This window comes from Callithrix jacchus, chromosome 4, assembly GCF_049354715.1.
Source record: "Callithrix jacchus isolate 240 chromosome 4, calJac240_pri, whole genome shotgun sequence".
NCBI classification, from domain to species: Eukaryota; Metazoa; Chordata; class Mammalia; order Primates; family Cebidae; genus Callithrix; species Callithrix jacchus.
In genome coordinates, this window is record NC_133505.1 from 27,253,577 (window position 1) to 27,278,065 (window position 24,489).

Here is a 24,489-nt window from a genome sequence, read left to right on the forward strand (position 1 = left end):
ACGTGCCAGCTGTGACCTTGAACACCGTAGCTGACTACTAGGAAAGATTGGGCAGGTAGCTGATAGGATGAACGTGATTGTCATCTGTAAAACCACGAAGTTCCAGGGAAATATTGGTGGGCATTTATGTGTTTGTGACATGATGGCCACCATCCCACTGCAAGCACCAGTGCTGCACCGAGATCATCAGTCCTTTCCTCTTCCACAAGGCCCACTCATCTGAGGGATTCTCCGGGCTCGAAGTAAGTTTGGGAACTTTGGACTGTGGCTGTCTAGTAGCTTAGGTTTGAATTGCAGAATAATCAGTAGGTCGGGGGCAAGAATCTGCTTCATAATTGTTTTTCCAGTGGCCAGCTTAATAAATTACCTCTCTTATAGCATCCATTCAGGCTTTTAAAATGCATTTCCAGGCGCAGTGGCTCAGCCTGTAATCCCAGCACTTTAGGAGGCTAAGGCAGGTGGGTTACTTGAGGTCAGGAGTTTGAGACCAGCCTGACCAACATAGTGAAAACCCGTCTCTACTAAACACAAAAAATTAGTCAGGTGTGGTGATGCATGCCTGTAATTACAGCTACTTGGGAGGCTGAGGCAAGAGAATCACTTGAACCTGGAAGGTGGAGGTAGCAGTGAGCCGAAATTGTGCCACTGCACTCCAGCCTGGGCAACAAGAGCGAAACTCTGTTTCAAAAATAAATAAATAAATAAATAAATGCAATCATACATTGCATTTTAGAAATCTTAACCACTTTAGGGGTAGGAGAGGACAATTAAACTCCAGAAAAAATCCTCCGGGACAGATCATTCCTTGGGCTCTTCTATCTGACTACCTGAGTATCCATCACTCACAGAATGCCTCATTAATTGGTAAGAAAAAGCCACTAAAAGAATAGTGGTAGTCATTTTCAAGATTTATCTTATCTATATGCAACCTCTCCCTTTCCCTTCCTGGTATTAATCCCTAAAAACACCTGTAAACATTTTGTTCATATGGTTAAATATTAACTCATGACACTGCTCATTACCCAGGACACAGCTGTAGGCTTGGCCCTGTTGTTTGCCACATTCTGCCATAAGGTTTCACTGTCTGCCCTCTGGAGGGGTGGATGGCCATTCCTGTCTGCGATGTGGCTGGTGTGAGAATGTATGCTCCCAGGATGGATGTGAATGGCTTCTTGAGGAAGGGCATGACTTTGAATAACACAGCATTTATATTTTATTGTATTTTCAAATGGCTCTTCTGGGGGGAAACACAGTTCAGGAACCACATTCCAATTGCTGGTCCAAAATCCATGCAAGACCTAGCAAATACTTGGGGCAAAACGACCGGCAGTCTCTTGTTTTGCACATTTTATGATGGGAGCTCGTGGTCCCTCTGAAGAGGCATTCTCTCTGCATGACAAACAACCTCCCGAGTCCCACAGCCAGGCCTGTAGGAACCACATGCCCTGAGACTGGGGGTGGGGGGGTGTCATGTCAGGTTACTTCCTGGGTTGCAACAGCCTGTCCAGCTCAACTCCATGGTGGGAAGATGGGTCCTCTCTTCGTGATGTTTACAGCTCCCACTGGCCCAGACTCTGGAAGCAGGGCCTTGCTGGTGATTGCCTAATTGGTCAAGTCAGACTCAGGGGCCTTCTGAGTGTTTTTAGTTTTTTTGGTTTTATCATTTTATTTTATTTTTAGGAGTCAGGATCTTGCTCTGTTGCCCAGACTGGAGTGCAGTTGTGCGGTCATAGCCAACTGTAATCTCAACCTCCTGGGCTCAAAGGATCTTCCCGGCGCAGCCTCCTGAGTATCAGAGACTACAGGCAGGCACCACTATGCCTGATTACTTTTTAAATTTATTGTAGAGATGAGGTCTCACAATGTTGTTCAGGCTGGTCTTGAACTTCTAGCTCAAGCAGTTCTCCTGCCCTGGCCTCCCAAAGTGCTGGGATTACAGGTGTGAGCCACCGAATCTAGTCCTGAGTGTTTCCAAAGCTAAGACCTCTTCCCCAGTAGAAACCAACATCAAGGAGCCTGAGGAGGCGGGAAAGGTTGCAGCTGGGGTGAGATGCTCTTGGGAGAAGCTGCAGGGCCTCCTCTTTGGGGCAGTGTTCCCAGGTGACAGAGTGGGACAGCTCAGAGGGCCTCCGCACCTCCTGCACAGAACACAGAGACCAGAAAATTATGGGTCTCTGATTAAGGGCTGTTATTTTCTTTTTGTTTTTCCTTCCACAGGGCTTTTGATGATTCTTGTAAAAAAAAAAAAAAAGTGCTTTGTATCCACCCAGAGAGTTGGCTCTGGCTGCCCTCTTCGCTGGCTGAAAGGTGCTTGTGTCCTTTCTAACCTCTGCCTTTTGAAAGCATGTCTTACTTGTTATTTGCTTTGTGTCAGTTCTGGGAAAAGGCTCAGAACTCCCTCCAAACCAAAGTCAGATTTTCAGAGTCAAGGGCAGGGTTCGGAATTAAGGGCTGTTTAGTTCTAGCTAATTTATTTCCCCATCCATGTCAGTTTTAAATAGTAAAGAAATTTTGCTAAGTTCCCATGGAACTTAGTTTTTTCACTATTTCTTCCCTGACATCAGTTTAATTTGTCAAACTCCATTGCTTTCTAAGCGTGCAAGGCTACCGGGGTACACAAGGACTCTGAAATGAGGAAAATATGATTTCGCCTCTTTGGTAAATAGTATTGGCTCCTTTGTGTTAGGAGCATAGAAACTATGCTGAGTTTTACATATATATGTGTTAGGAAGTGCTTGCTGGGAGGCCCCAGGGCCCCCCATTCTTGGTCATTTGCTCCCCATTGGGCTGGCCTCAGAGCTTGGAGCTTGTATGATTGTGTCTTGTATCTCATTATGTCATTCCCTTACTTCTTTTTTGAAAGAAAAATATACAGCCCTGGAGTGTAAGAGTTAGGTATCTACCAGCTGCAATGAATCTTGGCTGGAGACTTCCCTTTTGGCACACGCCAGCATGTGTGCATGTATCCAGCACGGTGCTATACAGCTGAGCACTTTTTTGATAATAAGGAGGAAAAAGCAATTGAGGCTATCATGATGATAGTACCTTGATAACAATTATAATAAGATCTTTATTAAGCATTTTCTAAGTTCAGAAACTATGCTGAGTTTTACATATATACATATACACAAATATGTAGAGATGTAAATGTCACAGAAACCATATAAAGTAGCTCCCATAAATAGCCCTTTTTACAGTTAAGGAAACTGAGACCTCTAATTCCCCAACCTCGTCTAATTTGCTGGAGATGCCTTTAAGCCAGAGTTGTCATGTGAGGACTGTGCAAAGGTGAACTTTTTCACTGCCGAGTGCTATGGAACTATTTAATGCACCCAGTAATTCTATGATATGAGCACTCATTTCACAAATGGAAACCTGAGGCTTGGGGTAACTTGCCTAAGGCCACATACTAATGAAACAGGAAAAGTTCCCTTGTCCCCCGTGCAGGTCGTGGGATGAGAGAGTGGCTCACTTCTCCAGTGCCCTGCTGCTCAAACCTCTAGGGGAGCATAAAGAAGGCAGGCTGTGGAGCTCCGACCCCATGGAGATGTCTAGGGGTGGATGTTTACAGCTCCTGAAGCCCCAGTGGGTGTGTGTTACAGAGTGCTCTTTCAGTTTAGCCATCTGTAGGCACTTGTTTAATTTATTGTGAGGACAGAGGGCTTTCTGTATCCCGGGGTTCTTGCCTTGGTGTACTGGAAGAATCAGATCACACCTGGGCTTGGAGAATGAGTGCAAGGCTTTATTGAGTGGAAGTAGCTTTCAGCAAATGGGGGAGCTAGAAGGGAGATGGTTTTCCCCTGTAGTCGGGCTCCTTGGCGGCCTGGGCTCTCCTCCGACTGCCCCGCCAAATTCCATGTCGCTCTGTGCTTCAGTGGCCTGCCAGCCTGCTGGTGCCTGCCAGTGCATTCCTCTCAATGTCCAGCCGTCTGTGTGTCTGCCTGCGAGGGTCTTGGGTTGTTTTGTTTTGTTTTTAGATGGAGTCTTGCTCCATGGCCAGGTTGGAGTGCAGCCTGGCGTGATCTCGGTTCACTGCAACCTCCGTCTCCCGGGTTCAAGTGAGTCTCCTACCTCAGCCTTCAGAGTAGCTGGGATTATAGGCGCACACCACCATGCCAAGCTAATTTTTATATTTTTCGTAGAGACAGGGTTACACCATGTTGGCCAAGACGGTGTCAATCTCTTGACCTCATGATCTGCCCACCTCGGCCTCCCAAAGTGCTGGATTACAGGCGTGAGCCACTAGACGGGGCCTCTTGGGGGTTTCTATAGGCAAAGGATGGGGGGGGCGTGGCAGGCCAGGGTGATCTTGGGAAATGCAGCATTTGGGCAAATGCCTGTCCTCAGATAGGTCCATGAGTGAGGAGCTCTAGCCAGAGACCATGCCCTCCTCTAACCAGTACTTCCCTTCCCACCTTCTGTATCATTTAAAGGGACCACACTCTTCCCTTCCCAGCACTTCTTCCACATCACTAAGAGGTGGAGGAAACAGAACTGCGGCAGTTCCAAGTCTGCCTGGCTCCAGTGCCCTGTTTATACTACTGTGTTCCCAACAGCCCCTTCCTTCTTTGACTCGAAACATGCTGTTATAGCATTATTTTAAAGTGTACAATCATGAGAAATTTGCATGAGTTCTTGTAACTTCCAAACAACTATACAATCAAAATATTAACAGCAGACAGTTTCAAAACCTGTATAATATAATTTAAATCCAGGAGTTCCATGTGATGGAAACAGAAATATCCATTCACGCATGTTGGGTTGAATAGCACAAAGATGTAGCTTCAGATTAATATTTAATCTACTTTGGCATTTTGACTTGAGTAATTCCAGTATACAAGTTGCCTTTTTGCATAATTTTGCCATCTGAGGTGGCAACGATTTTCAGGCTTCGCTGACATAGAATACTCAAGCTTTATGTATTTCACCCCTGGCCTGCTCTGTGACAAGCCTCAGTCACTTGCTGTAATGAGGTGTCACTTGATGGCTGTGCTACTGTATCTGAGTCTTCTGAAGATAAAGTTAGATTTGTGGCATTGCTTTAGAGTAATAATTAAATGTGCATTTAGTCCATTTATGGCTGTCATTGAGACTGGAAGCATTCCTTATTGCCTGTTTCCTGTTCCTCTTCTTGCTAATAAGTTGATCTTTACAGAGACAGATGGACACAGTCCTTGTGGTCCTTCCCCTGATGCTCTGGCTCAGTGGGGTTAGCCATACACATGTGAGATCTTGATCCTCCAACTACTTTACTCATACCTGTTAGACCTGCATTTGTGCAGCCAATCATGATGACTTGTGGCCTTTGGTGAGTGTAAATCCAGACGAAAATGTGGGCTCCAGAATCTTACTATAGGTCCACACTGGGCTACAGGCGCCCACCAGTTGATTGAGAATATGCTCGTGTTAATATAAGACTAAGATTTTCACTGACATGAGAGCATAATATTTTAAAACTCTTATAGACTGCCGAGAACACACGAGATGGCTACAATCGTCCCACCCCCTTCCAGAGCCAGTGTCCTGGAGCCCAGCCCCACCTTGGAGACCCACCCTCCCTGCCTCATACCTGCCCCCCTTAGTGCCTGCTTTTTATCACCAGTTTGATGACATGGCTTAGACCTGCCCCCTGCCCGTGACTCCATGGTCCAGTTGCCTCTGTGACTCTCTGGCTGCTTTCTCCAGTGTCTTGAGGATGAAGTACCTTCCCGAGTCTTAGCTTAGCCCCAGGGAACCTAGCCAGACAGATGTGACTCTCCACAGTGGATGTGAGATTGTCCTGTGGGGATGTGCAAAGGTAGACCATAGAGGGGCAGGTCACAGAGGGACTTGAAGACCTTAAGGGGTCTGGTTTTTACCCTGTGGGCTGTGAGGAGCCACTGCCAGCTTTTTGAGAGACAAAGTGATATGCTTTGCTTTGTGTTTGGGGGAGATCACTCTGGGGTCACACCCTTCTGATTCTGGGGGCTGCCATGAAACAGTCATAGTTTGTACAGTTTAGCAAATTCAACCTGATGCAGTAGGCATTCCTGGAAAAAGTTAAATGGAGAACTAATCCTTCAAATCTATATTTCCCATAAATGAGATTTACCAAAATCATTCCTCTTCTTGACAGTTTTGCCACTGAAAAGATGGTCTTTGGAATCATCGTTCAGTTTTCTTGTGTTTCTCTTGGGCTTCCTGAGTCCCGGGAGTCTAGAGCCCTCCAGCCACATACAGGAATTATTGTGAGAACTTTTATGTGTGCCTGGAGTTGTTGGGGGAGTATCTGGTTACTCTGTGCTACACAGATCTTGTTCTTTGAAAGGATTTAATTGAATTACAGAATGCACCACCCAGAGAGTGCAAGCTACAGTACTGGGCTATTACAGTGCCCAGCCCCTCTTTTCCTTTGTAATTGTTACCTAAAACACAGTGGTGTTCTCTGACCCATTCTGGTTGGACCTTATTTTCCATTTCTTTAGCGTGGTCACTCTTGGATCTTATTTCATGTTCTCTGCAGGGGTCATTGCTCTTCTGCTGTTTTTGCAAGCTCTCCTTTTTGGCATTTTTCCTTCTCACCTTGTGACAGTGGAATCGAATATTTGCACAGTTGGCTTTTCTGATCTTGATGCCTGTGTGGAGTGCGGGGAGAGGAGGACAGGGCACAGGGAAAAGCCACACCATCTCCAGAGCCTGAGAAGCGGTTGCCTCGTTCCTACCCTCTTTTCAGAGGGATGAGGAGGTAACTCCGAATGAAGGCATGCTTGAAAATCTGAGAATGATTACCTCCTGAGAAGCTATGCAGACCTCTGCCCTCTTCAAATGCTGAAAGTTATTATAAACAGTTTGTAAACATGAACCTGAAGAATTTGGGCAAAGGCGTGGGAGCAATGGTTGTCACATGTCTCAGTTATAAAAGGAAAATCAAGTGGGAAACATGCTTTTCTTATGCCATTGTCCCGCTCACCTCATCCTACCAGGCTAGGCAAACCAAGCATAATAGACAGTTTCAAAGAGGACTTAGAGGAGGGTTTAGGTCAGAGCTGTCCAAGAGAGCTTGCAGCATCAATGGAAATGTTCTCTACCTGTGCTGCCCGATAGTCTAGCACTGGGCACGTGCACTATTGAGTGCTTGAGATATGCCGTGAGTGACTAAGGGACTGAATTTGTCTTTTTTTTTTTTTTTTTAAGACAGAGTCTTGGTCTGTCACCCAGCCTGGAGTACAATGACACAATCTCAGCGTATTGCAACCTCCACTCCCTGAGTTCAAGCAATTCTCCTGCCTCAGCCTCCCAACTAGCTGAGATTACAGGTGCCCACCACCATACCCAGCTAATTAGAGACGGGGTTTCACCATGTTGGCCAGGCTGGTCTTGAACTCCTAACCTCAGGTGATCCACCCGCCTCGGCCTCCCAAAGTGCTGGGATTACAGGTATGAGCCACTGCCCCCAGAATCAGAAGGGTGTGACCCCCAGAGTGATCTCCCCCAAACACAAAGCAAAGCATATCACTTTGCCCCTCAAAAAGATGGCAGTGGCTCTCCACAGCCCACAGGGTAAAGACCAGACCCCTTAAGGTCTCCAAGTCCCTCTTTGGCCTGCCCCTCTCTAGTCTACACCCCATACTGGACAATCCCATGTGACCTGCGGAGAGTCACATCTTGTCTGGCCAGGCTCCCTGGTAACAGGGGCTAAGCTAAGACTCGGGGAAGGTACTTCATCCTCAGATGCTGGAGAAAGCAGCCAGAGAGTCACAGAAGCAAGTGGACCATGGAGTCACAGGCAGGGGGCAGGTCTAAGCCATGCCATCAACCCAGTGATGAAAAGCAGGTACCAAGGCGGGCAGATATGAGGCAGGGAGGGCAATTCAGGCTGTGTGAATATCACCCTGGTTGTAAGTGAAGAATGAGCTGTAGAGGTCTGAGCAGGAAGCAGAAAAAGCAATTAGAAAGCTATTGCACTTAGTTTTCCAGACACAAAACGAAAAGGCTTTACCTCAGCAGGTGGCACTGGAGATAGAGAGAAATTGAGGGACTTATAATGAATGTAACTTGGAGGAAGAGCTGAGAGGATTTGCTGTTCAAGGGAGAGAGAAAGAAGAAAGGGTGATGCTTCACGATCCAGACGGATTTGGCTTGGATGCCAGAACAGTTGGTTGGATTCAAAACCAATTGCTCAACCACATTCTACAGGTATTGATTAATGAATTGATATCGGTCAGAATAAAGTCTCCGTGACTTGGTGAGGACATTTATGTGCAAATCACATTTTAATGAGCCCAAAAGGGGAATGGTCAATAATGAATGATAACCTGGAGTCACTCTCTTCCTTTTCCTTACCATTGTTGGTTGATTCCCTCATGAGTCATTGCTGTTATTTTCACTGTAGCTCCCTGAGAGAAGGGGCAGGACTGATCTTGTATCCTCTCATTAGGGGCATTTTGGTAAGTTTGAGACACTTTTCATCACTCTAATGAGTCAGGGTATGATTTATCTTCATTCAATTCCGGCAGTTGACCAAATTCACTGAAAGAGAGGCGCCAACATCAACAGTAAGTGTCCCGGTTCCCTCAGATCTCTGGGTGGGGCTTTGAGACAGAACTCCAGCTTCCACATTGGAAGCCAGTGGTTTGGCAGATAGACAGCATATTAGTTAGGCCTGTAGGACCTGAAACTGATGTTAAGAATATAAAGAAAGGAGAGTGTAGTACACTCCATGGCCCCACTCAAGGTCCACTGATAGGTACCAGGCTCAGAAATGCTGAGTGGCAGCCAGTTTTAGTGCATGAAACTGACTGATAGTGAAAGAGAACCAAAGTGGCCCCAGCATGTACATCTCTGCGTTAGGTTATTCTTCGATAACATTTAAACCTGCAAGTGAGCCCTAAGTGTGCCCCAGAACTCTAGGCCCCTGGAGCACTAGGGTTCACTCCAGCTATGTGGATTTCTTCTCATGGGAGATCCTGAGGACTGAGGTCATGTGCATATGAACAGAATTCTTAGCCTTCTCATGTTAGGTTGGCACTCAGAATTAATTGGACTTTGGGGAGGAAGGAGAGAGGGAGTAGGGCAGAGAAAAGAAATGCAGGCTCTACTTAGATCTCTCTGCATTCTGACAGAGGGGCATCTTTTAAAATCTGATGGAGTAGTAGTCTGTGATTAAGGCCGATTACCTGAGATGGCTGAGTATTTGTAAAATTTCCAGGCAGTGCTGCTTTCTTTCTTCAGTACCTTTTCCTCCTCGGGGTCATTGAATGTGAAGTGTAACGCAGGCCCAGAGGTTATGGAGAGAGCCTCATTCCTCTTCCTGACTGTGGCTCACCACTGGTTGCTGTTCCGGACGAGCCCACAGACGGATGGTGGCAGCCGGCCCAGCGATGCTGTGCCAGGAGAACTTTTCATCCCAAACCAGGCCTTTTTTTGAAATGCAAAGTAATGATGTCACTTTTGTATTTGAGCCCATCCTTTGACTGGCTGAGTATTGTTTTTGGAGGATGGGGGCATCAGCTTTGCAAAGTTAGTCAAAAGGCAACAATGTGAGCAAATCTTTGAAACTCGTTCCAGGAAGGCTGTTCTCCACTACATGTGGTGTGCGCAGTGGGTTTCAAGGAGCTGGAAGCAGGCTGAAATGCACATACCAGCTCCCTTTCCCCTCATACCTGCTTTGCAGGGGTGATTCTGATCCATTGGTATGTCAGGAAGGATAACTTCACCCCTGTACTTTCTCCCGCACAGGCCCTAGGCCATCTCCATGAGTGACTCCACCACCCTGAGGAGTTGAGATCCTCATGGAGTGAGAGCAGGGTGACTGTGGCGAGCCTGCAAAGGTGGTGAGGCAGGGCAGTAAGAGAGCAGGAGACAGAAGGGACGCCAGGGCTCTCTGTGGACACATCGACTCTGTTCCTCACCCCACCTCCCTGCTCAGAAAGGCCTTCCCTGACTGCTCACTCAGCACTCACCAGCTTGTTTCTCTGCTCACAGTCTCCTACTCTAATTCTCTGCACAGACTTAAATTTCAATTGTGGTGGAAAACATCCCATAACATTTACCATCTTAACCATTTTTAAGTGTACATTTCAATAAAGTTAAGTGTATTCACATTGTGCCTCCAGCACGCCACCCAGCCCCAGAACCTTTTTTTAATTTTTATTTATGAGATGGAGTCTTGCTCTGTCGCCCAGGCTGGAGTGCAATGCCACAGTCTTGGCTCACTGCAACCTCCACCTCCCAGGTTGAAACGATTCTCCTGCTTCAGCCTCCTAAGTAGCTGGGATTACAGGCACGCACCACTATGCCTGGCTAATTTTTATCTTTTTCATAGATATGGGGTTTTGCTGTGTTGGCCAGGCTGGTCTCAAACTCCTGACCTCAGGTGATCTGACTGCCTCAGCCTCCCAAATAGCTGGGATTACAGGCATGAGGTACTGCGCCCAGCCGCCCTAGAACTTTTTCATTTGCAGAACTGAAACTCTGGTCTCCATAAAATACTAACTCTCCACCCCCACTCCCTGCAGCCCCTGGGAATCCCCCACTCTGCTTTCTGTCTCTATGAATTTGACAATTACCTCATAAGTGGCATCAGATGGTATTTGTCCTATTGTGACTGATTTACTTCAGTTAGCATCATGTCTTCAAGGTTCGTCGCACTGCAGCACATGACAAGATTTTCTCCCTTTTTAAGGCTGCATCATGTTCCATTGTATCCATGTATCCTTATGGATGGACCACACGTTGCTTATCCATTCATCTGTTGATGGACACTTGAGTTGCTCCCATGTTTTATATATTTTGAATAATGCTGTTGTGAACTTGGTTGTACAAATCTCTCTGAGTCCCTGCTCTCACTTGTTTGGGTATATACCCAGAAGTGGAATGGCTGGGTCATATGGCTGGGTTGTATTTTTATATTTTTGAGAAACTGTCCCAGTTTTCTACAGTGGCGGGCTGCTCCATCTGACATTCCCACCAACAGGCCACAAGGGTTTCAGTTTCTCCACATCCTTACCAAGACTTGTCATTTTCTGTTTTGTTTTCATTTGATGGCAGCCGTTGTGATCTGCATACGCTTCCACTCTGATGTTTTTGTTTATTGCATTTTGTTTCTGTTTATTGTGTGCTGGTCATTGCATTTCTGCCCTCCCCCCTGAGGAAGTATGTGAGCTCTATGACACCAGCACTTTCACCTGACCTATTGATTCTCATGTTCCAAAGCACTGGATACATTTGTTGGATGAGTTGCCTTCGCCTTCGTTCTTTGTTGAATGAATCCCCTTCTGTGTTTCTGTGGCAGGCTTGCCCTCTCCCTACGTCTAGGTCAGTGAGCCATTTTGATTTTACAACATCAGGGGCTGTACCAGTGATTTGGGTGCTTGGTTGTAGACTGCATCCAGTTTTATTCGGATTTTAGGATAACTGGTAGGAAAAATTGCATTTGCCAGAGGTGTCTTGTTGGATCTCTCAGGCAGCAAGAATTCCACCCAAAGGACATGCTGTGGCACAGACTGTCGTAGACTGCCAGAACACCCCCCTGCCCCGCTCCGTGAGCTCTCTTCTCATTTCCTGCCACCCCACCCTCAGACAATTTTACTAGAGAAGTCCACGACTCTTGGATTTCATTAACTCTTTGAGTGAACTATAAATGTGCTTATCTTTTCATCATATTTCAGAAACCATTTTAAAGTAATTTTAGAGTTATAGAGGAGTGGCAAAGGCAGTACAGGGATTTTCTGTAAGCCCCTCACTCACCCACCTTCCTCTAATGTGAACTCATAACCATGCTACATTAGCCGGGCATGGTGGCGCGCGCCTGTAGTCCCAGCTACTCAGGAGGCTGAGGCAGGAGAATCACTGGAACCCAGGAGGTGGAGGTTGCAGTGAGCAGAGATCGTGCCCTTGCACTCCAGCCTGGGAGATAGAGCTAGACTCCATCTCAAAAAAAAAACAAATAAAAAAATAACCACACTACAGTCCCCTGAGCTGAGAAACTGGCATTGCCGTGGGCCTGCCAGTTTCTCAAGAAGTTCCGGGCTTTCCTTGAATTTCATAGCGTTTTCTCTCCTGTCCTCTTTCTGTTCCAGAACACTCTATTAAATGTCATGTCTCCACAGTCTCCTCTGATCTGTGACAGTTCCCCGGGTTTGTCTTCTGTGACCTTGACATTGTGAGGACAGCGTTGTAAAGAGTTGGTATTTTGCAGAATGCCCCTCAGTGTGGGTCTGTCTGATATTTTCTCTTGATGAGACTGGAGGGGAGAGCACCACCCTGCCCACGGCATCGTATCGAGGCGGGGGCTCTGATGTCAGCATGAGTCACGGGTGACGCTAACCTTCCTCGCTTGAGACAGGATCTGCCAGGCTTCTCCTCTGCAAAGTTACTGCTTTTCCCTTTCTCCACTCAGTTTGTTAGGAGTGAGTCACTTTATTTCTTCATCTAAGGGACTCACAGCCATGAGGAGCAGAGAATCCGCGTGGCTAGGTACACTGCTGTTCACCTCCTCACCCCAAAAAGCTGTCTATTCTAAATGCACGTTTTTTTTAAAAAAAAAGGTTAATAAGGTTTTTCTGAGAAATGAAGGTAAAAAGCTGGGTGAGGTTGGAGGAGAGTTATGTGTGATTGTTGATTTCGAAAGCTGGAATGGTGGTCTGAGTGATGAACCAGAGAAAGGCCTGCCTGTCCTGCCCTGGGGTACCTGTCCCACCCTGGGGTGCCTGCCCCACCCTGGGCTGCCTGCCCCGCCCTGGGCTGCCGGAAGCAGGTCAGTGTTCCCCATGTTGCCCCAAGGTCCGTGTGTCAGCAGCAGAGTGTGCAGACTCTCCAGATGTCCTTCCAGTAGTGCCTTGGCGTGGGAGACTTGGTCCCACTGCCGCCTCCACCCCTCCCAGGCTGGGAGACCCGGGGGCAGGTCCCCAGCAGTCCTGGATTCACTTTCTTCATCTGTAGAGCAAGAGGGTTGGACCTGGAAGTCCGCACTGGGCTCTCGGGCTGTCCCTGACCATGCTTGGCATGGCTACTGAGGAGCAAGCGGCCTCTGAGCCTGGCAGTGCCAGCCTCTTCTGTGTCTGGAAGAACAAGGCTGCCTCAGAACCCGGAGCCTCCTGTGGCTGCTTTATTCAGACCCTCCCCCACTTCCCAGAGAAGCCAACTTCTTGAGGAGGAAAGAGAAGCATCAACTTCTGGTGCCACATCCAGGGACCCCGGGCTGGTCCTGCATGTGGCGTACGCGGAGCAAGTGCACTTTCCCTTCTTCGCTCCTGGCCTGACGCTTGTCTGCCTTCTGGCTTGGGCCACCACCACCCTCAGCTGCCTTTTCTGTCTCCTCTTCCCACCTCCCCTGTCTTGGTTTCCTTCCTTCCCTCCCTCCTTCCCTCCCTCCCTGCCTCCCTCTCTCCCTCCCTCCTTCCCTCCCTCCCTGCCCCCCTCTCTCCCTCCCTCCTTCCCTCCCTCCCTCCTTCCCTCCCTCCCTGCCTCCCTGCCTCCCTCTCTCCCTCCCTCCCTCTCTCCCTCCCTCTCTTTCTCCCTCCCTCTCTTTCTTTCTTTCTCTTTCTTTCTCTCTCTTCCTCTCTCTTCTCTTCTTCTTCTCTCTCTCTGTCTCTGTCTCTCTTTCTCTCTTTCTTTCTGGCAGAGTCTTGCTCTGTCGCACAGGCTGGAGTGCAGTGGCATAATCTCAGCTCACTGCAACCTCCGCCTACCTGGTTAAAGCAATTCTTGTGCCTCAGCCTCCCGAGAAGCTGGGATTACAGGCGTGCTTGGGTTTCTAAACTCCTAACTGTTGTGCAGTCAGGACACGCTGGCTTCCCTGTGATGTTCCCAGCTAACGTCAAGCCAGGTCATTAATACATCCACCTTGCCAGGTAATGAGATGATTGGGAGGGGTGTGGAAAGGTGTGAGTTCTTCAAGCTTATTGAAGTCAGCCGTTAGTGACCACAGGGATGGGCGTGAATGGAGAATTGGAGAGCCGCATCATTTAGAATGAGATGGGTTGAATCTGGCAGCAGCCTCAGTGTCCTGCTCAAATGCGGGGCTGGGGCATTTGTTGCAATATCTTGGCAGCCTAATAGGGTATTCTGTGGTTGTTCTTTATGGAAAAGAACCATGAAAAAAATGAGATGACCAAATTTCCCTTTGCAGCATTCCAGCTCTAATACATTTCTCTGTCCTGGCAACAGAGTGTTCTCTGAGGAATGTTGTTTGTTTTGAGGACAGGGAGTTTTTGTTTTTCATATGGGCCAGTTGCAGGCACACGTGTTTGTGGGCAGCCCTGGTCAGGCGTGGCTGGCACTGAGCACGGGCTGTGACTTCAGAGGACTTCCCCAAGGAGCCCAGACTTGAAAGGGAACTCAGACAATTAGCTCCAACAGTGGGGGACAAAGTTTTTAGTAAACTTATCGGTTCAGTTCAGTTAACGTACCTGTGTTTCACAGCTTTTTGTGTGATTATAGTAAAATACACATACCATAAAATTTACCATCTTAACTTTTTTTTTGGAGACAGAGTTTTGCTCTGTCGCCCAGGCTGGAGTGCAGTGGTGCCATCTCGACTCACTGCAACCTCTGCCTCCGAGGTTCAAGTGCTTCTCATGCCTCAGACTCCCAAGTAGTTGGGACTCTAGGCAGGTCCCATCATGCCTGGCTAATTTTTTTTTTTTTCAGGGTTTCGTCATGTTGGCCAGGCTGGTCTCAAAACACCTGGCCTCAAGCGATCCACCCACCTTGTCTTCCCAAAGTGCTGGGATTATAGGCATGAGCTACATCGCCTGGCCCTTCTTAACCATTTTTAAGTGTACAGTTCAGTGGCATGAAAGTTCATTCACACTGTAGGGCATCCATCACCATCCATCTCCAGAACTCTTTGCATCGTTCCCAACTGAAATCGTACCCATTTAACGACAAAGTCCTGTGCTCCCTCCTCTCCATAGCCCTTGGCAACCCCCTTCTCCTTTCTGTCTTTGGACTTCACTACACCAGTGCCTCATATAAATGGATTCAAACAGCACTTGTTTTTCTGTGACTGGCTTATTCCACTGAGCATAGTGTCCTCCATGTTTACCCATGTTGCAGCAGATATCAGAATCCCCTTCCTTTTTAAGGCTGAATCATGTTTCATTGTACAGATAGGCCCCATTTCATTTACCCATTTCACACTGAGGTCACCTCCACATTCTTGCTGTTGTGAATCATGCTGCTGTGAGCATGTGTGTACAAATGTTTTTGAGTTCCTGCTTTCAGTTCGTGAAGGAATATACCCAGAAGTATAAATGCTGGATCATATGATTTTAGGGACTTTTAAAATCACTGTATTCTTTGGAGGCTGCCTGCGAGGTTCTACTTAACTTACCATAAACATTAATGAATAAAAGTTTTTATTGACACTTTCAAAAATAGAAGTAACAAGAGACAAAATGAATGTGGTAATTATTTGGTAATTAAGGTTCAAGTTCAAACTAGGTAGTGTGATCATGAGACCAGAAGGCAGCTCTGTTCCATGTTTCATTCTCTCTGTATCATTATCTGCCTCCATGTTTATTCTTGCCACCAGGAAAATGTGTTAAGTGATTTTCTCATTAATATGATTTAGAAATATTTATAAAGTGTTTACAGCATTTGTAATTTTTACTTATATATGCTTTTAAATGATTAAGAAACATTCTTAAACAAAATGTTTATTTAAAATGAGTCTGAGATTTTTTAAAAATCCTATTTTTATAAAGCTGATGTATGACAGGAGAGTCTTTAATTTAGAGAAGGGGCAACCACTTTTCAAAGATTCACCATGAGATGTCTTTACAATCGCAAGCTCTACAGGTGCACGAATATTTAATTCAATGTACAAAAAGTTGATTTGCACAAATGTTTTTTCTCCTGCTTATAGTAGTCTATAAGCATCTGCTATGATAATGAAGCACCCCGGGCAATTTTGGCCTGGCACCATTTTTGTTTTTGTCAATAGTAGGGGTGTGCATCATTACTTCGGACATCCAGAAACTGGCACTGTCCTCAACTCAGAAGAAACATGAGGGACTTTAGGGTCTCAGGGGAAGCCAATGTTGCCACAGACAGAAGAATCTTGTAAAAAGGCAGGTTTGGTCAGTCACTTTACTCTGTACCATAAATCTTTCAAAGGCTCTCATTGCTTTTAGAATGAAGGCTTCTTGTGGCTGGTCAGGCACATAGTAGGGCCGCAGGGGGCCCTCTGATCCCCGTTGCCCACTACCCCTGCCTCACTTGCTCTGCCTGTTTTGCTGATATCAGTTCCTTGAAAAACCTCGTAATCAGTGTCATCACTGGACTTTCGCCAGAATGCTGTCCTGTGACTTTTTCTTAGGGTGAAATTTGCTTGTAAAGTCCTCAAAGGACGTTGGTGTCACTTTTATCTAGGGATTTTCTTTTGACCCTGACATCAGAGTCAGAGGCCCCTCATCCGTGTGCCTGTGGCACTCTCCACTGTCCCAGACACAGAACCATTGACTCGGTGTTCAAAATGGTTTTGTTTTATTTAGCCATGGAGTAGATGTAAAAATACTAAGCAGATATATGTCAGATACCAAGGATTCTACACCATGCACACTCAGATACTCACTGCCCAGCTTTGGTGCCTTTCAGGTGCAGCTCCACCCTCAGAGGAACAACCAACTGGAATTTTGTGTGATTCGCTCCCTTGCTTTTTTTTTTTCGTACTTTTACCTCGTCTGTTAGTATACATAAACAGTACATCATTTAGTTTTGAATTTTTAATAAATCGAACCATAGTGTGTTCCTCCATCCTCTACCTTTCACTCAGCATTATTCCTGAGGTGCCATCTGTGTTGATCTTTATAGCTTTATAGTTCATTTGTTTCCCAGCTGTCTGAATATGCCGCTATCATTTGGGCTGTCATTGCTCTTACACATCTCTCTATTCCTTCTCTTTCCCTTACACCCCATCTTCACCCTAACATAAAATTTCAGTCTCCGAAAGGGTAGAGTTTATCCTGCTCATTGTTAAGTCTTAGGACCTGGCACATAAGAAAATGTTTGTTAAATGAAGCGCATACCCTTTGGTCTGAGAGTCTACTTGTAAACGGTGAGTGAGTTGACCATTCCATCAGTAACCAGCAGCAATACCCTTCTTTGGCAAGAGCTCTTTCCTCCTTACAGCTTTTCCTGGCTACAATACTAGACGAGGGCTCAATAAACTTCTTCTCTAATGTCCCAGATGGCAAATATCTTCGGCTTTGCAGACCGTATTTTTTTTGCCACAACTACTTAATCCTGCCGCTGTAATATAAAACCACCATAGATGATATTGTAAACAAATGGGTGTTACAATAAAGCTTTATTTACAAAAACAGGCAGGAGGCCAAATTTGTCCCAAAGGTTATAGTTTGCCAACCTCTGCTCTAGATGATTCACCTTGTTGGAAGGAAGGGCAATATTGCTACTGGGTCAGAGATGGGAAACTTTGATCATAGAATCCAGGGGGACTTGCCCAGTCTATTAATAGTACAGGCAAGGATAAAGTTGAGTTTGTGGTACCTCATAAGGCCATGTGGCAAAACAAAAGTCAAGGGAGAAAGGTAACAATTTTCAGGCTAGGGCTTAAGTGCATCTTAAGGATCAGTATGTTATGCATTGTGGACTGTGTTACAAAGCCACAACTAAAAATACTACTGTAAGATTTGAATTTTAGGCTGGGGCAGAGTTTAGGTATTCATCGCACTGTCTTTATCTGATGCTTTCTTCCCTGCTTCATCTCCAGCATCTGAGGCTTGAGCCTGGCTGGCTATGCATACTGAGGACTGAGAGTTGGAGGCTCAACCCTGTCGCTCTGTCAAGCATACAGAATAGATTCTCATGGAGAAAATACTGACTTATCCTTGTTGAACCAAGAGGGCAGAGCAGTATCCTTGAAGAGCTCTAAGTACAAGTGGAGGACCCACCTTCACTGAGTTATTCTCCTTATGTTAAAGCAGACCCCCTTGTCATGACATCAGGGTAAGCAAGATGGAACATTACAGGGAAAGAGCGTGGGCCTGGGGCAGACAGATGGGAATCTGGGTCACTCGTAGTCCTCTCATTCTTTAAGCAGGGGGCATGCCTATCTCACAAAATCAGTGAGGGATGTGACTTGCTCACAGTGGCAGCAAGTGAGTTTGAAAGGAATGTGGCTGAGGGAGGCCAAGAGGATGCTGATAAGAGTAGGGACTTTACTGTGCACTACCAGGCATTGTTCTAGCTCTTTCCTCCTCATTCCATTCTCACCATAACCTCGTAAGAAATAAATTTCACTACTGTCCCCCTCACACAGATGGTAAATAGAGCAGAGAGAAGGCAGGGTGCTGGGCTGGGCTTGCTTGACTGGAAGAGCGGGGATTGGGAGCACAGTGTGCCTGGCTGGAGAGTCCTCCCTCTTCTCTGTGACATGGTTTATCACAGTGGCAGCACTGATATTTTAAGTTTGGCTGTTGTTACATTTTTATTGAGGATTGGTCCTGAAACTCCTCACCACTGAGGCTTCTCAGCCCCATTCTGCTGTCCTGTAATTAGTTGATCCTGCCCAACGTATGGCAGAATAGACAAAAGGTGTCCTAGGGAAATGTCCCTGAGAAAGATCAGAGTATAAAGTTGAAGACAGCTGAGTCCCCCACTGTGCTACAGGTGTGGTGGTTAATGATCAGACAGACCTCAGACCTTGCTAAGGCAGGGTTCTCTTCTTTGTCTCCCCACAGAGAGGCCCCAGAAGGCTGGAAAGATGCAGTATCCCCTTCCTGACAGAGACAGCCATGGGAAGGGACTTCAGTTAGTCCTTTTGATGGTTCTTGGGCTCTGATGAAGGAGACACAGAAAGTGGCTTAGAGCCATCAGCCATTCCCCTAAGGACACAAAGCACCCAGGAAGTAGTGTCAGTGCCTTCACATACAACACATCTTTGAAGCAGTTTTAAAATGTTGAAGACATCTCAGAATGCCCATGAGGTTGGGCAGATCTGTGCGACTGGTCCTGACCAATGAACTGTGAATGGAAATGACCAGTCGCTTCTGGGCTGGAGCATCCAGTTACCTCTGAGAGACTTGATAGGCCTCCTGCACACCAGCCAGCAGCATTCACCATGGTGACTGGCTGCTCCTTCAGTTGCATCCCCACGTGACAATGACAAGCAGAGACCCTGCCAGCCCTCATTAGGCATGTAGTGTGAACAAGAAATAAGTTGTTGACATTTTCAGCCTCTGAGATGTTAAAAAGTTACTTCAGTGAAACACAGCTGTGGCTGATATACAAACTTACTGCAGGTTTCCCCTGCCCTTGCTAATAGCTTGTATTTTAAAAAAATAACTTGATGTGAGTTAGTACTAGCGTGAAAGGATGTTAGGGTTGATTTTGTGTGAATAGAGTTTTGTAGAGAGTAAATAAGAAGTTCCAAAATAGAGTCCAGTTTCATAGGACTGTACATACTGATTTAAATCTACCCAAATGGCTAGTTACATGATAATGTCAATAAATGTTTGATTCAATGGTCAGGCCATTGTTAGGCCACTCAGATGTATGCAAATACTATTAGCTGATGCATTCAAATTGGATATTCCCTGGAGTATTCTTCTTACCAATTCCTTGTTGTTATGATTTGAAATAATTCACTCTTATACTAGTATCTTACCCAACTATATCAGGATAGGTTAGTGGAAGTGTTATAGTCAAGGCTTTCCTTCCTGTTTATCCAAACTGATTCATTTCAGTTTGAAGCTTTTATCTAAATGTTTCTAAAGCCTGCTCTCACCTTGTTGAGTTGGGTCAGCCACTCACCCCTATGGAGTCAGTGTTGTTCAGATATCAGTGCTACTCTGGCTAAGAATCTGTATTCTATTGTTGACGTCTTTAACAGAGATTGTTTGGGATTTCTCTTCCTTTAACCTTCTAGCCACCTCATCCCTCATTATTTTCTTATATTTTCTCAATCTCTCCCATAGGCATGTGTACACATGTACACACACACACACACACACACACACACTCACACACATACCCCTTTCTCTCCAAAGATTTAAACTGATCCTGATCTAAGATCCCTGGTGCTGGGGAAATGTGTGTACAGTATTTATCATCCGTAATGAACAAAACTGCAGGAACCCTTTGAAGCCTCTGCTGGGAATGAGGGCATCTCGTTGATTCGTCATCAGGTCATCTGAGCCCGCCCCAGCTGCACAGCTTCTTTTTGAATTGCCTAAGTTTCTGCTTAAGCACGTGCTGCAAAGGTTTAGGTTGTCAGCTTGTGTTCATGGTGATTTGAAGCGAGGTGAACTTAGTGGGAGTATTTTAGTATTGGGAGAAAGGAAAAAATGGCAGCATTTCAGTCCCCAAAAGGTCTGTTTGCCTTTCTCTTTCACTTAACCTAAACTCTCAGAAACCACGTGGAAAATGCTGTCTATCCTTCCCTCTGCCCGCCCTCTCACCCCTCCCAAATGCCCTGTCTACCCCCTGCAAGTGTAAAGCCTTGAATTTGCTGCATGGTGTTCAATAGTTCTGTGACAGCATTCTGAAACAGGAGATACACATCTCATTCTGGACAATGAGAAGCACACTCTGAACTTTCTCAGGGAGCATTAGGTGGTTTTTCAAGTTTATACATAGTCATTAAAGAGGTAGACCATTCCCTCAAAGAACTTCCAATCCAGCAGGTTTTAAAACTACTTTTGCCAAGAGGAGAGAGCACATTTGTTGGGGGAAGGTGAAGTCCCATTGGTGGAGGAGAAGGACGTTTTAAATTGCTGCTATGGTCTAGACTCAACATCAGAGACTAGAACTTGTCTCAGAGGCAGGTCAGGCACAGGAGAGACTCTCCAGGGAGCTCATTAAGGGCACCAGAGTTACACCATGGAGAAAAAGGGACAAAAAGGGGTAGGCTGCAAGGAGGCCCAGAAACTCTTCCGTAAAGATGGGTTTTGCCTGACCTACAACTTAGAGCCTAGGCCACGCACAGGTCAGCTCTGCCTTTGTGTTAAAATCTGACACTGAGGCAGGGTGCAGTGGCTCACGCCTGTAATCCCAGTACTTTGGGAGGCCGAGGCAGGTGGATCACCTGAGGTTAGGAGTTCAAGACCAGCTTGGCCAACACGGTGAAACCCCATCTCTACTAAAAATACTAAAAGTAGCCAGGTGTGGAGGCAGGTGCCTGTAATCCCTGCTACTCAGAAGGCTGAGACAAGAAAATTGCTTGAACCTAGAAGGCAGAAGTTGCAGTGAGCCGAGATTGCGCCATTGCATTCCAGCCAACGTGACAAGAGCGATACTCTGTTTCAAAAAAAAATTAAATTAACAAAATAATAATAATTTTAAAATCTGACACAGAGAGAGGTTCAGAGATATGCCTAAGGCTGGACAGATAGTATCTGAACCAGAGTAAGAACTCAGACCTCCTGCATAGCAGTCTAATGGCCTTCAAATACTGAAAGCCAGTCACAGCTGACAGATAGGAACCACACGAAACAGGAAAAGAAGTGATGGCTTTTCAAGGGCACCTGTTGCCTCAGTCACAATAGCAGCAATGGTCGCTTTGTAAAAAGTTTTTAAAATAACCCTCAAATCTTTGAGGAGCTAGTGCTGACGCACGGGCCGAGGTCTGCATGTGCTTTCCGCCTTCTATTCCTGGGAGAACTGTCCTGGTTCTCACCACCCATGCCTGATGGACTTCTGGCGATGCTGACTTCTGGCCTCTCAGTGCACCCACCTGACAAATGTGGGCCCAGCTTGGAGAGAAAAGGACCAAAGGCTCCCAGGTCAGTTGAGCAAAAAGTACAAAGTGTTGGGAGCCGTCGGTGATATTAAATGTTAAAAGAAGAGTCGTGGGCATGTAGGAATCAGTCATGAGTGTCCTAGGTATTCTTAGGTATGTGCTGTCAGGATGGTTTCCAGGTAAACAGATTCCATAACAACCATTGCCCTGCCTGGCAGACACCTTGGGACTCCTGGGTGTCCTGTTTCCTGGAGGAACTGCTCCCAGGAGCTGTGAAACACCAACATCCTCAGGCCGGAGCACTGCTGATGCCTCACATGCCCTGTTGTTCCGCTCGGGAGTGACTGTTCCCTGGGGGAGCTGAAACTCCCTGTGTGAGGTGTAAGTACTTCCCTGCCAGGGCCGCTGTGCTAGTGTCATTCCATCTTGGGATGTTGTCAATAGTCTCCTCACTCATTTCCCTGCCTACAGCCTCTGCCTGGCCCAGTGCTGTTCTCAACTACTCATAGTCTTTCTATAGCACAGCCTGAGTCACTGATCTGCAGCCTAGACGCATTCAGTGAGAGACCTGGGGGAGCACAGATTACTCGTGAGGTCCTGCACAGCTGCACACGAGGGGAATGGCATGAAAGCCATAAGGGTGCTTTCTGCCTTCATGCTGCCCACAGACTGGAGAGAGCACACGTGTTGCACATAGTCATTGCACCATTCAGTACAGCAGGGTGGCCCCCCAGCCAGAGTGATCCAGAGACCTGGAGGAGTCCGGCAGTTGGTGGACTCTCTCAGCATTCATCCCACTGCTTTCCACCCAGTGCTCCCTCTGTTGACCTGCTCAGTTCCACAGAGCAGGAATCATCAGCAGTGCCCTTCTTTGGCAAGAGCTCTTTCCTCCTTACACCTTCCCTGGCTACAATACTAGACTAGGTCTCAGCAAACTTCTTCTGTAATGTCCCAGATGGCAAATATTTTGGGCTTTGCAGACCATATGTTTTTTGTCACAACTAGTTAATCCTGCCACCGTAGCATAAAGCAGCCATAATATGTAAACAAATGGGTGTTACAATAGAGCTTTATTTACAAAAACAGGCAGGGGGCCAAATTTGTCCCACAGGCTATAGTTTGCCAACCTCTGCTCTAGATGACTCATCCGGTTGGAAGGAGGACAGTATTGCTACTAGATCAGAGACGAAGCTGTCCACCCAGCCCTTCCCCCAACACCATCATGTAGACCCTTCCCTCCATCTGAAATGCCCTTCTTCCTCCATCTACCATCTGCATAGCCACATTCTATCTGTTTCTCAGGGACCAAATCAGAAGGCTCTTTCTCTTGACAGACCTTCTTCCCATCTCCCCCACCCCACAGCCTCACTCCCCAGACCCCTGCAGGACCTACATCACCTTTGCCTTTCTTACAGGATACCCTCTCACTCCAGCTAGCCTATAAGATTAATGTCTGTCCCATCCATTTTTGTCCGAATAACCTAATATAGTGAACTAAACACCTAAATACACTGAATGATATTTAATAGGCACTTAAAATATTTGCAAAATAAGTGAACAATATAAGATTGATGCAGGGTGGCTGAAATTCTTTGACATTTAGGAGAAGGGAAAGAACAGCATGAACTTTGAAAGATAGGAAAGTCTCCCTATGGAAGGGAGGACTCGAGAGGGAGGTAGTTGGGCAAAAGTACCAGAAGGCACATTCTGGGGTGGGAGAGGCACAGAGCTACTGAAATGGGCACTACAGGATATTGGTGGGGGCAGGCAGAGTGGGAGGTGCGAGGTGATGGGGCAGCAAGGGACGTAGCCCAGCTCACAAAGGTTGACTTCGGAGGAGAACAGTGGGAAGGTTTGCTTTGCTCTGTGATGTAGAGTTGGCCTTCTGTGGCTGAGGCACAGCAATGGGCAGATGCGTTGTTCAAATCAGACGGTGAAATGAAGAAGGAGGCGGCAGTGGCTGAATGTCCAGTCTTCAGTCTGGTTTCTCGCTAATGGATAGTGCTCTGCAATGACTGCACAATAAACCTTTTATTCTGAAGCCAGCATTAGTATTTACCAATATGCTCTTGCTGGCACGATTGTTTAATAAAATCTGCAGGATCATTATTGCCTCAAAGGCAATGTGTTTTTCCAAAGAAATGTATATGGCCATAAAATATTCAAAAATGAAATATGGAAGAGGCTTTCTAATGCCTTCTAGAAATAGAATTGAAATACACACGGTACCAAATGAATTTATTTCTACTATTAAAATTCCTAATTTGCCAACTACTTAAAAAGCAACTTCAAGTAAGCAGAATAGGCATATGTTTTCCTCTGAGGGGAATATTTTAATAATAGAGACAGCTGATAGATAGACATTTGTATCTGAATCTCTTCTTTATGCCCCCATTAAACCAGAAATTGGTCTTTGCCAGTAGTGACCAAGTACATGTGTCCAAGACAAGGTGATTAACTGGAAGGGGGCCAATTGCAAAAGTGCTTATCCTGTCATGTTTAATACTCATCTTGTATATTCAACACATATATACACATTGGAGGCTTTAAATTCCCTCCCTGAAGAGAGAGACTGTACACAAAGCAGTAAATTACGTCTGCTGAAAATGGGTTGAGCAGTTTCTCCCCAGAACTCGTGTCCCTGCCCACAGTGATGGCCTCAGTGCAAGCCCACCAGCCCACATTGATTCTGGCAATAAAGCTCACCGTAGTGCACCACTGCAGTAGTCAGAGAATGGTTTAGTTGGACGCATATCTGTGCTGAATACATTGAAAAGCTATTAGCTTCCTGAGGGTCAGTAGCT

General features: G+C 46.3%; 1 protein-coding gene across 9 annotated transcripts in view; it reads left to right on the forward strand.

Moving 5' to 3' along the window:
- Positions 1-24,489, forward strand: part of SLC22A23 (solute carrier family 22 member 23) — a 188,189-nt gene that overhangs the window by 56,137 nt on the left and 107,563 nt on the right. The gene's annotated exons all lie outside the window — the stretch shown is intronic.